Here is an 11,481-nt window from a genome sequence, read left to right as displayed (position 1 = left end):
TCCTGTCATCAAACAAAGACAAGAAGCTAATCCTCTTAGACTGAAATTTGAGTGATGAAAAAAATTCTCTGAGAATGTGGAACCACAAGCCTTCTATCGTATGGGTTTAAAATTTGAACACATATTACCTTTGTGGTCCAGAAAAATCACATGAAAAAAGAAAAACAAAATAAACTTCAAAAAATGAACTTTATGTGGTCCAGGTTGGCAATACTCCCATGTGCCTCTGTTCTTTCAGATGAAGGGAAAAAAAAAAAAAAAATTCTTCCTGAAGGGATACATGTTCAATCAAGGTCTGCTATCTTTCCTACATTTAAAACCTGGTGAATGTGAGTTCATGATCCACAATAACAAAACACATTTTTAAAAAAAGCTATTATGCATGAGAGTCAACAGAAACAATAAGTAGTATGGATACCCTGTAAGCTGTTATATAAATATATATACATACAAATATAAATATATATATATAATGTGATACATGATATGAAATAATGATATTAAAATATTTAGATAAATTAAAGAGGCATACAAACAGGCAAAGAATATAAGACTACAAATAAGTAAAGAAGATTTAAAAAGACACACACACACACACAATGCAAATAGGACCTCCATCTCTGTCTACATATAAAATCATTAGAATTCAAATCTAAATGGATGTGCACGTCAAGAAACTGATTCTGAAGTTTATATAGAAAAGCAAAGACCCAGAATAGCCAATACAATACTGAAGAAGAGCAAAGTCAGAGAATAGGCACTACCTAACTTTAAAACTTACTACAAAGCTACAGTAATGAAAACAGTGTGATACTGGTGAAGGAATAGACAAATAGAGCAATGTAACAATGTACAGAGACCAAAAAAACACCCACATAAATGTCATCAGCTGATCTTTGACAAAGGAGCAAGGGCAATCCAATGGAGAAAGGACAGTCTTTTAAACAAATAGTGCTGCAACAAGTGAACATCCACATGCAAACAAACAACAAGAAAAATTAATATATACACTGACTTTACAACCTTCAAAAAAATTAAATTAATTCAAAATGGATTGTGACCAAAATATAAAATGCAAAACTAAATAACTTGTAGAAAATAACATGGGAGAAAATTTAGATGACTTTGGGCTTGGCAATAAGTTTTATCCATGAAAGAAAAATTGGTAAGTTAAAATGCATTAAAAAAAAAAAAAAAAAAAAAAAACTGCTCCAGGAAACAAGGATGAGATAAGCCACAAATGGGGAGAAAATATTTGTGAAACACTTATCTGAAACAGAACTTGTATTCAAAATACATAAACAACTCTTCAAACTTAACAATGAAAAAACAAACCACCTAATTTTTAAAAATGGTCAAAAGATAATGCAGACATCTCATTAAAAAGATACACACATGGGCTTCCCTGGTGGCGCAGTGGTTGAGAATCTGCCTGCCAATGCAGGGGACACGGGTTCAAGCCCTGGTCTGGGAAGATCCCACATGCCGCAGAACAGTTGGGCCCGTGAGCCACAATTACTGAGCCTGCGCGTCTGGAGCCTGTGCTCCGCAACAAGAGAGGCCGCAATAGTGAGAGGCCCGCGCACCGCGATGAAGAGTGGCCCCCGCTTGCCACAGCTGGAGAAGGTCCTCGCACAGAAACGAAGACCCAACACAGCCATAAGTAAATAAATTAATTAATTAATTAATTAAAAAAAAAAAAGATACACACATGACAAATAAGCACATGAGAAATACTCAAAATCATCAGATAATTTCAAATTAAAATAACAATGAGATACCAGTGCACACCTATTAGGATGGCTAAAATCAAAAACACAAATGAACCAAGTGCTAATGAAGATACAGAGCAACAGAAACTCTCAACTAAGCCCGTGCGCCACAACTACTGAGCCTGTGCTCCAGAGCCCGCGAGCCACAACTACTGAGCCTGCGTGTCACAACTATTGAAGCCCGCGTGCCTAGAGCCCGTGCTCCACAATAAGAGAAGCCACTGCAGTGAGAAGCCCGCGTGCCACAACGAAGAGTAGCCCCCCACTCGCTGCAACTAGAGAAAGCCCGCACGCAGCAATGAAGGCCCAACGCAGCCAATAAATAAATAAATTTATTTAAAAAAAAAAATAACAAACTTACGTTCACACAAAAATCTGTGCACAAATGTTTGTAGTATACAGCCAAAACTTGGAAGCAACCAACACATTCTTTGATTGGCCAATAGATAAGCAAACTGTGGTACATCTGTATAATGGAACATTAATTATTTAATAATAAAAAGAAATGGGCTACCAATCCATGAAAAGACAAGAAGGAACCTTAAATGTATATTGCTAGGTAAAAGAAGCCAGTCTAAAAAGGTTACACCCTGTTTGATTCCAACTATATGATGTTCTAAAAGCAAAACTTTAGAGACTTCAGAAAGATCAGTGTTTGCCAAGAGTTTGGTGGGGTTAAGTGGGGGAATGGGAGGGAAGAGTGCAGAGGAATAAATAGGCAGAGAAAAGAGGATTTTTAGGGCAGTGAATTTAATCCGTATATACTGTAACAGTTGGCAATGACATCATGCATTTGTCAAAATCCATACAACTGTGCAATACAAAGAGTAAATGCTAATGTGAACTACGGACTGTAGTTAAAAATAATGTATCAATATTGGCTCATCAACTCTAATGTACTACACCCAAGCAAGATCTTAATAATAGGGAAAACTGTGGGAAGAGGGAGAGGAAATATATGGGAACTCTTTTTACTTTCTGCTCAATTTTTCTTTCGTTTTTTAAAATTGTTTTTCTTAATTTTTTGGCTGCTCCACACAGCATGCAAGATCTTAGCTCCCCAACCAGGGATAAAACCTGTGCCCCTTGCAGTGGAAGAATGGAGTCTTAACCACTGGACCACCAGGGAAGTCCCACCGCTCAATTTTTCTTTAAACCTAGAACTTCTCTAAAAATTAGAGTAATTAAAAATTAGTTGATTAATTAAAATTAATCTCAATGGACAATTATAATTAGATATTGCAAAAAAGAAAATTAGTGAATTACAAAAGAGACCTTTAAAATTGCACAGAATACAGCACAAAGACATAAAACTATAAAAACAGTAAAGAGAGGATTTAAGACAAGAAGATATAATAAGAAAATTCACCATGTGCTTCCAATTTAAGTATAAGCAAAGAGTACAGAGATAGTGGATTAGTTGCAATATTTTAAAATATATTAGCTAAGAAATTCCTAGAATTGATTAAACATATAAATCCTAAAATTCAGGTAATACAAAAACTAGAAACAGGATTTTTTTTTAGTCCACAACTAAACACCTAGTAGTAAAATTGTGGAAAGCCAAAATTAAAGGATGGAACTTTAAACAGCCATTCAGAGAGAAAAGAAATGACAATTAGATTGACAGCAGATTCATAATTATCAACAATGCAAACCAAGAGACAATGAAATGTTTTCCAAAAGTGAATAAATGTAACTCAATATTAAAAATTATACATATCAATGTGTATTTACCTAATAGAGAAACTGACCAAGATTTTAATACACAAAAGAATTTCATGTAATACGTATTTTAAAATATCACTGACATAAATAAGAAATATTTTAAGAAAAACTTGTAGCTGGATAGCAAAATATAAAAAAGCTTTATAATGGCTGAAATGATCTCCTTTTTCATAATGAGGCGTAATAAAATTGTGCAATTTAGCCAGGCTGATGTCAATTGGAAGGAAAATTACCTTAATAAAAGAGGCATTATTTAGTGAGCCTAAACAATATTAAGAAAAATAATAATAATACATGTCAAGATTCAGTTTAAAAAACAGTTAAAAGATAACAGAATCTTTATATGAAAATACAAATTCAGACATAATTTTTTAAATAATATAGAAAATGAAATGGATTATTACAATAATCTTAAAGCACAATAAATCTGAGAAGGATTTATGTGGAGAAATTTAATCAAATAAAACCAAATTTGAAAAAGGACTAATGAAACTGATAAAGTTTTGTGTTAAATGTATCTATATCTGAAACAAAAAAAAAATTGGCTCTTTATCTTAATTTTCATTTTTTTCTAATGAAAAACTAAATATATACACATGACCAAAGGGAGCATGAACATAGCACAGGGAGAGGGATGTGAGAAATGAGCAGTGTTTTACGAAAAGGAGAGACCCTAAAATAGGTTATAAGGTATTAAAAACAATAGGAAATTTGAAATGTGAGTAAAAGGGTTTTATTTAGGGCTTTGATACCAGCAGATCCCTTGAGAAAAAGCATCATTATAGGAAAGACATGAAAACAATATAAAAATAAAGAATAAATCCATATTTTTCTATATAAAAAAGAAAATTCAAATGTATTATGTTAGGATTAAAGATTTGTTCACATTTTTTACATGGTTTTATAAGGTAAAATATAGTGAATGAAGGGAAATGCAGAGAAAATGCAGCCTGCTCTGTGATTCAGAAATGTGCGTCCTGGGAGGCAAAAAACACAAATCCAATAACTTCAGGTAACTCAGTAATTCACAGTTTGTGGAAATTTAATTAAAGAAACAATAACTATTGGAAAAGAAAAAGTGACTGAACATTGTTAACACCCTCTGTCTTCAGAAAACACTGTAGCAAAGTTAACAAATGTAAACAAAAAGAAAACAAACCACATTTCAAACAGATGTTTCACAGTCAGACACTCTGGGAATGAAATGAATGGCAAGCCAAAAACTAGAGGCTCTTTACTTTATCAAGTCATTTATACAATGGGAGGAGAGGAAAGTCTGCAACCTAAAAAGAAGGTAAGAATTTCTTAATAAATGCATTATTTTATCAGGTACATTGACTGATTTAATATAAATACCAAAGACTTAAAAATATTTATATGTATTACATGTACATGCAAGCATACGTATCTGGGCTTAACTAGAAAAGAGGATCTGGCAAAAAATCTCAAAATTAAAGAGCTGCTCTGTTTGAGTAAAGGTTATCCATAAGTGATTATGTTATAAATTTGCAATGATATTTGTAAAATAGCTATTGTTTTAAATGTTTTAAAAGAGATGTTATTAGCTCAGGATAAAAATAATAAAATTCATTTAAAAAATATACCTGTATAAAGATGTGAATCTACAATAAGATGTGAATTTACAATAAGATGTGAATTTACAATATTCTTCCGTACCTTCCTCCTTGTAATCAAAAAAGCATATAAATTTATTTTTTCAAAAGTGGAGATGGTGAGTAGGAAAGAGTGTCATGGTGTAGAAAAGTACATAAAGAAGTTTGTCTTATGTTTAAAGAGATGCTAGAACATCATGGGCCAGCTAGGAGGCCTGTCTAAAACAGACATGAGGTATAAAAGGACAGCAGGATACAATTGCTGAGCAGGGAGAATACTTCCTGTGTTAGACATGTAAGCAAGACTCCAGGAACAGCAAAGGAATGGTCTACTTGTGCCTGGTATATAGCAAGAGAGAGGCCACATAGAGCATCAGTCCTGAAAAGGCATGGAGTCTTAAAAAAAAAAAAAAAAAAAAAAAAAAGCCATAAGTTTCTGACAGGAAAAACATGGTGGAAAAAAAAAATGTGACTAGATCAGACATAAAGACTATATATATAGTAACTCATGGGTCATAGGAGTCATTTCCTGTTTAGAAGAGCTTTATTTCTATATCAGTGGTTCTCTTGTCATCAGTAAGAATAGAGTAGAGGCAGTAGATTCCAACACAAGTAAACACTTCCAAAGGAATGACAGAGACTGGATGAGAAAAGAATGAAAGGGAAGAAATTTATAAATTGAGATTGCTTTTTGGTTAACATTGTTTCAGTTTGTTGGCTCATTGGTTAGTGGTTTCATTTGGTGGGGGGGGGGTATTTCAGCGGTATATTGATGTTATTCTGGATATATGAATGATAACACTGGAGAAGTATCTTTTAATAATAAATGATACACAAGCTCCAGTGAACCTAAATCAAATTTGAAAGCAAAATATTGGACTCACGTGTAAAGCAAAGATAAACCAGTACCTGGTATATATTGGCAAACATGCAGTTCACAATATGACAACAAAAGATGGTGGGTTTAATTTTTTTGTGAAATGGAAAATGCATATTTTAAATAGTGAAACAAAAAGACTTACCAAAGATTCACTTAATGTGTATATACACACATGAACAAGCAAACACACACACACACACCACTCCCTCCTCAAATTTAAAATGTGCATCTATTAATTATATGCAAAATTGCATGAATTTGTCTTCATGGAATAAATGTTAATGCTCTTTTAGAACTTTTTTTCCCATAGTTTTAGCTGTGTTTTAACTTACTTTCAGCTTCCCTAACACTGATTCACCATGGATTCTCAACGCAGCTTAAAGTATATCCACTGAGTGTATTTCACATTTCAGACACTTAGTATGCTTTCCATTTTTACAGTAAATGCAAAATATTCATTCAACCAGGTAAGTCAAGATATATAGGGACTAAAATACATTTAAGAAAAGATCAGGGTGCAAATTATTAGAAGAGATAATAATTTTTTCTGTGATTTGGAAAAAAAGTCCTTGATATTCAAAACATGTAAATTCTAAAATTAGAAGTGTATAAAATATTTTCATTTTCTAAAGTCAAAGGCCCAAAATGCAGAAAACAAAATGACTGTATTATACTTTGGCCAGCCTCAACAAAACAGCAGTAATAAATTAAAAATAAAAGCAAAACTAAAATGCTAAACATCCTCAAAGCTTATAGAAGCCATCATGTAACATAAATTGCCATAAACTCTGCTTGATACTCTAAAAATTGTAACTTGATTATTAGGTCAATACTGATTTTCAGCAAATAACCTTTCAAGAAATTGGTCATTTGGAATATTGGCTTTTTGAGGATTTATATTTTTCTCCCCCAGAAATCTGACTTAACAATCAAATTGTTACTTTCTCTCACCATGCTTTAGCCACACTAACACATGTCCGTCCCTTCAACACATGCTCCTTCCATAAAGTAGTCCTTTTGGATATTATTCCATTTGGTTAAACACTCTTTCACTCCTTCTTGTTTGCCTAATGAAATCCTAATTATTGTCAACCATATGTCAGGTCCGGAAAACATTACCTCAACCTCACAGTAGATGATACAACCTTATACCTAAGCTGTAGTTACACATTTATTGGTTTCATATTTGACTGATTTTGATAGACTGAATTATTTTTCAACAAATATTTATTATCATCCCCCTTGATGCAGAGTATATTTGCCTGCTATACTGATGTTGAGATTGGTCATGTGAATCCTTTAACTAATGGAATACGCGCTAGCCTGAGCCAAGACCTTAAGAAGCACTATTGGTTTCTGCTTGCTGTCTTGCTATTGCTCTTTTGCTTTTGCTATGAAAAGAATGTGAACTGGATAGCCAGAGAATGAGAAATGTTTGGAGCCAAACTGCCTCCAATCTGCATCCTGCGGTCAAGTTCAGCACAGTCAAAGCTAACCCAGAGGCTGTGCATGAAAAAAAATAATGATTTGATTTTAAATCGGTCAGTTTAGGGGTGAATTGTTATATAGCATTATTGTGACAATTGCCAACTACTACAATGACTATTTCCGAAACTATACTGAAATAATTCTTCAATAAATGAATAAACACATAAAAAATAGAAATAACGTAAATTGGTTTCCATAGCCTAATGGTTAAATAAAACATGGTTCATTCTTTTGAAGGTAACTGTATATTAACTAAAGATTCTGTTTTCAATTTTAACTTTTAGTACCTGTTCTAACAAAATAATAACATTTTGGGAAAATAATACAGCTCATTATAAAAAGTCAGTCTATATACAGAATTCCAAAGACATTTTTCAAATCATCCAAAATGAATTATTCACACACACACAATTATTAATATTCTGGAGGAGTATGTATATCAATAGATAAATAAATACAAAGATAAAAATAATTTTATAAATAATGGGGTCACATTATATACGTTATTTTAAAATTAAAACATTATAACTGCATTTGAATTGAGCATAAATATTTTGAAGTAAAACTGAAGGAAATGCTAAACACCATAAGAATATTATCTCTTAAAAATAAAATCTTCTCTATTTAGAAGAAATAGTTTAAAAATTAAGAGGAGTAAATCATGTCTTCATATTATATATTTCAAATGTAGACAGTATGTATTTACTTTATGAATTATTAGATAATTGACATTCTCACACTGTTATCAAAAATTTTCCCCATCTCAATTTTTTAATTAGCCTCACAAATGTCGAGGTTTATTGCATTTCCATTCTATTTTGTAACCAGTTTCCCCATAGTTGTTTAGACTTAAGTAAATTTAATGTTCACTACTAGTCCTCTTTCTTAGATGTCATTACTGACTTCTTTATTTAAATTCATCTCTCATCTCAATTTTCTTCAAAAGGGAGTCATGAATGCATTATTACATGAGTCTTTCAGGATTAAGAATGTTTATCAGTTGTTTCTGAACTTGAATGATACATTGGCTTAAAATAATTTTATTCTGTGAGTTATATTTTCATTCAAACATATCCTAATTGTCTTATGTCACTGGGTATTTCTGCTTAAAAATCTAAAGCCAACTGAACATTTTTCCTCTTCACAGGGTTCTAGATTTTTTGCTTGAAGAATCCTTTGTTTTTACTTGAATTATAATAATGTTCATAGAATATATCAGAATTTTTGATGGCTTTTTTCTGAATCAACATTTCTTAGAATTAATTTTGCTTTTTGATATGCAGATTTAGTTGTCTTTTCATTTCAAGGATTTTTTTCATACTATTGCTTTGAGCTCTACAAATTTTTAATGAGATAGGAAACTGCTTATATTAAAACTGTAGATAAAAAATTGAGGTTATAAAACTGATGTGAGAGAAAAGACACTTATTTACACAGGAGAAAAAACAAAAAGCAAAAAGATTGTGTAGAAATACACACTAAAATGATTCAATGTTTATACTGGATTGGCATGGATGATTTGTGTTTACATCTCCCTCCTCCATAACACACGTATTTTGTTTGTTTTGTTTTAGATAATGAGCTTTTGAGGTTTCAAATGAACACGAAAGAGAACAAAAGTTATAGCCAGACTGGCTGGAGGTCAAAATTCAGCTCAAGCTTTTATAAAATTATCTTGGGAAAGTTTCCTAGTTTCTCTGAGATTCAGTTTGCTCATCTGAAAGTTGAGGTTAGAAAGAACTGTTCCATAGTCATATGAATTAAGTGGGATAAAGTAAAGCACTCAGTATCAACAAATAATAAATAACCAATAAAATGCCTCATATATATTGTCTTTTCAATAACTCCATTGCTACCACCTTAGTCCAAGCCACCTTCATCTATTTCTTGTCTACTCATATGACTTCACGAAGTCATTCTCCATACAGCGATAATGGGGAAGAGAAGTTCATGCAGGGATATATACTAGGCTGTGAGTAATTTTTCTAATGTTGCAGAATAGAGTGTGTGCGTGAGGTTGTTTAGCTTTTATGTTTTCACTGTCAACTGAAATCATCAAGGCCAGTTCATCCACAATGAACCATTAAGAGAAGAAAGGCTGATAAACAGTGAAGATGAAAAGGGGTGTGGGAGGGTGTGGAGAGAGGAGGCCGACTGATGCAGATCTATGTATACTCTGGCAGATTTACTTAGCAGGTAATGGTATATAACAAGACACAAAATCACCAGTGCTCCATTTGGAACAATAAAAGTAGAGTGAGCCTGAAGGCTGTACAATCTGTCTAGCAAACATTGTGCATGTCTGGAAAGGAGGTGCTCCACATGGAAGGACACAGTTAAGCCATATTTACAGGAAGCACTCTATCAGTGTGACAGGGTGTAATGAGGAGTCTGACTCCATGTTTTGTTGTTGTTTTTACTTCTGACAGCTTTTAAGCCACTCAAAAGCACTGTGCTAAACAAAAGAAGCCAGATACAAAAGACTTCATATTGTATGATTCCATTTACATGAAATGCCTAGGGAAGACAAAACTATAAAGAAGGAAACCAGAACAGTGCTTGCCTGGAGCTGGGAATGGGAACATAGAGTGACTGCAAAGGGGCACAAGGGAACTTTCTGGATCATGGAAGTGTTCTAGAACTGGATTGTGGTCATGGTTGTAAAACTGCATACATTTACTGAAAAATCATTGAGCAGGACATCTATAGTAAGTGAAATGTATGTTATGGAAATTATACCTCAATAAAAAAAATGAACTAGCAGAAAAAAAGAGATCTACAAAATGCAACCTCCTTTCATATTGCTAGATTCAAAAGACATGAAACTACATTTTAATAGTCTAAAAATATAAACAAAAATAGGAAAATGACACAACTGTATACATTGTTTATTGACTATATGAGTATAATTAATAGAGTTGCTATTACACCCTGATTTTTAGAGTGATTCCCCATATTAAGTGATTACTTATATTAAATGGACACTTTAATAAATACTGTATTTTTCAATATTAAAAAATTTTAACATGACAAATGCATGTGCTTTTTGTTTTTTAACTCATCTAGATTGGGTTGACAATAATGCTACTAAAAATGGGTTGTGCAACCTAAACTGTTTTTATGTTTTACTTTATTAGCACTCATGGTAGCAAAAGCCAGTCTTAGTAGCAAAAGCCAGTCTTAAAAGTTATATTGACTAGAAGGAAAGAAGATATTTTAAAGCCACAGTGAGAAACTCAGAATATTTATTTTTACTTTCTTTCTAAAATAAGAAAGATGTTGCCTCATAACTTTAAAACTTTCATTTTTATAATTTTAAACTGAATTTAAAATAATCTTCATAAATTTATTATTTATTTTCAAACTCTATCTTCAATCTTTCACCAGTAGTCAGTCCAACTATTTACTTTACAATGTAAAAGTTAAATTTAGTGCTCGCTTCGGCAGCACATATACTAAAATTGGAACGATACAGAGATTAGCATGGCCCCTGCGCAAGGCTGACACGCAAATTTGTGAAGCGTTCCACATTTCTGTTATAAAGCAGAAACTAACACACCATTGCAGAGCAATTATACTCCAATAAAGATGTTTTTAAAAAAAAGTTAAATTTAAATTAATTTCAATTATCTATCAATAATAAAAATGGTTACACGAATTACCTACCAAGATTTTTGATTGAAAATAAAATTCAAATGTATAAGGGGTTTTATGATAACTTTATCTCCTATTTCATTTGGCAATGTTAAATTATGGAATATGCAATAATATATGGAGAAATTCTGTTTTAACTTTCTAACTTTTGTTGATAATCCTTACATTTTTACTCATTTTATTTATACACCCATGACAAATTAAACTTAAGATACTATACACTGAAGCACAGTCTTAGTGAGCTCAACTAGTATGCATGTCTGGCTACTTTGACTCATCACATGGGCACAATAACATCCAAACTGGTCTGTACAATCCTGTTCACTAATGCTTGTTAACTTATCAC

The 11,481-nt window shown here is 32.4% G+C and overlaps 1 non-coding gene across 1 annotated transcript; it reads left to right on the top strand.

The window, feature by feature from the left end:
- Positions 1-10,912: 10,912 nt before the first annotated feature.
- On the top strand, positions 10,913-11,016 carry LOC133091553 (U6 spliceosomal RNA). The gene has a single exon (XR_009700898.1). It is a non-coding gene; the product is annotated as a U6 spliceosomal RNA (small nuclear RNA).
- The last annotated feature ends 465 nt before the right edge of the window (positions 11,017-11,481 follow it).

The sequence above is a fragment of the Eubalaena glacialis genome, chromosome 4 (assembly GCF_028564815.1).
Source record: "Eubalaena glacialis isolate mEubGla1 chromosome 4, mEubGla1.1.hap2.+ XY, whole genome shotgun sequence".
In the NCBI taxonomy this organism is placed as follows: Eukaryota; Metazoa; Chordata; class Mammalia; order Artiodactyla; family Balaenidae; genus Eubalaena; species Eubalaena glacialis.
This window is presented reverse-complemented; position numbering and strand designations above follow the sequence as displayed.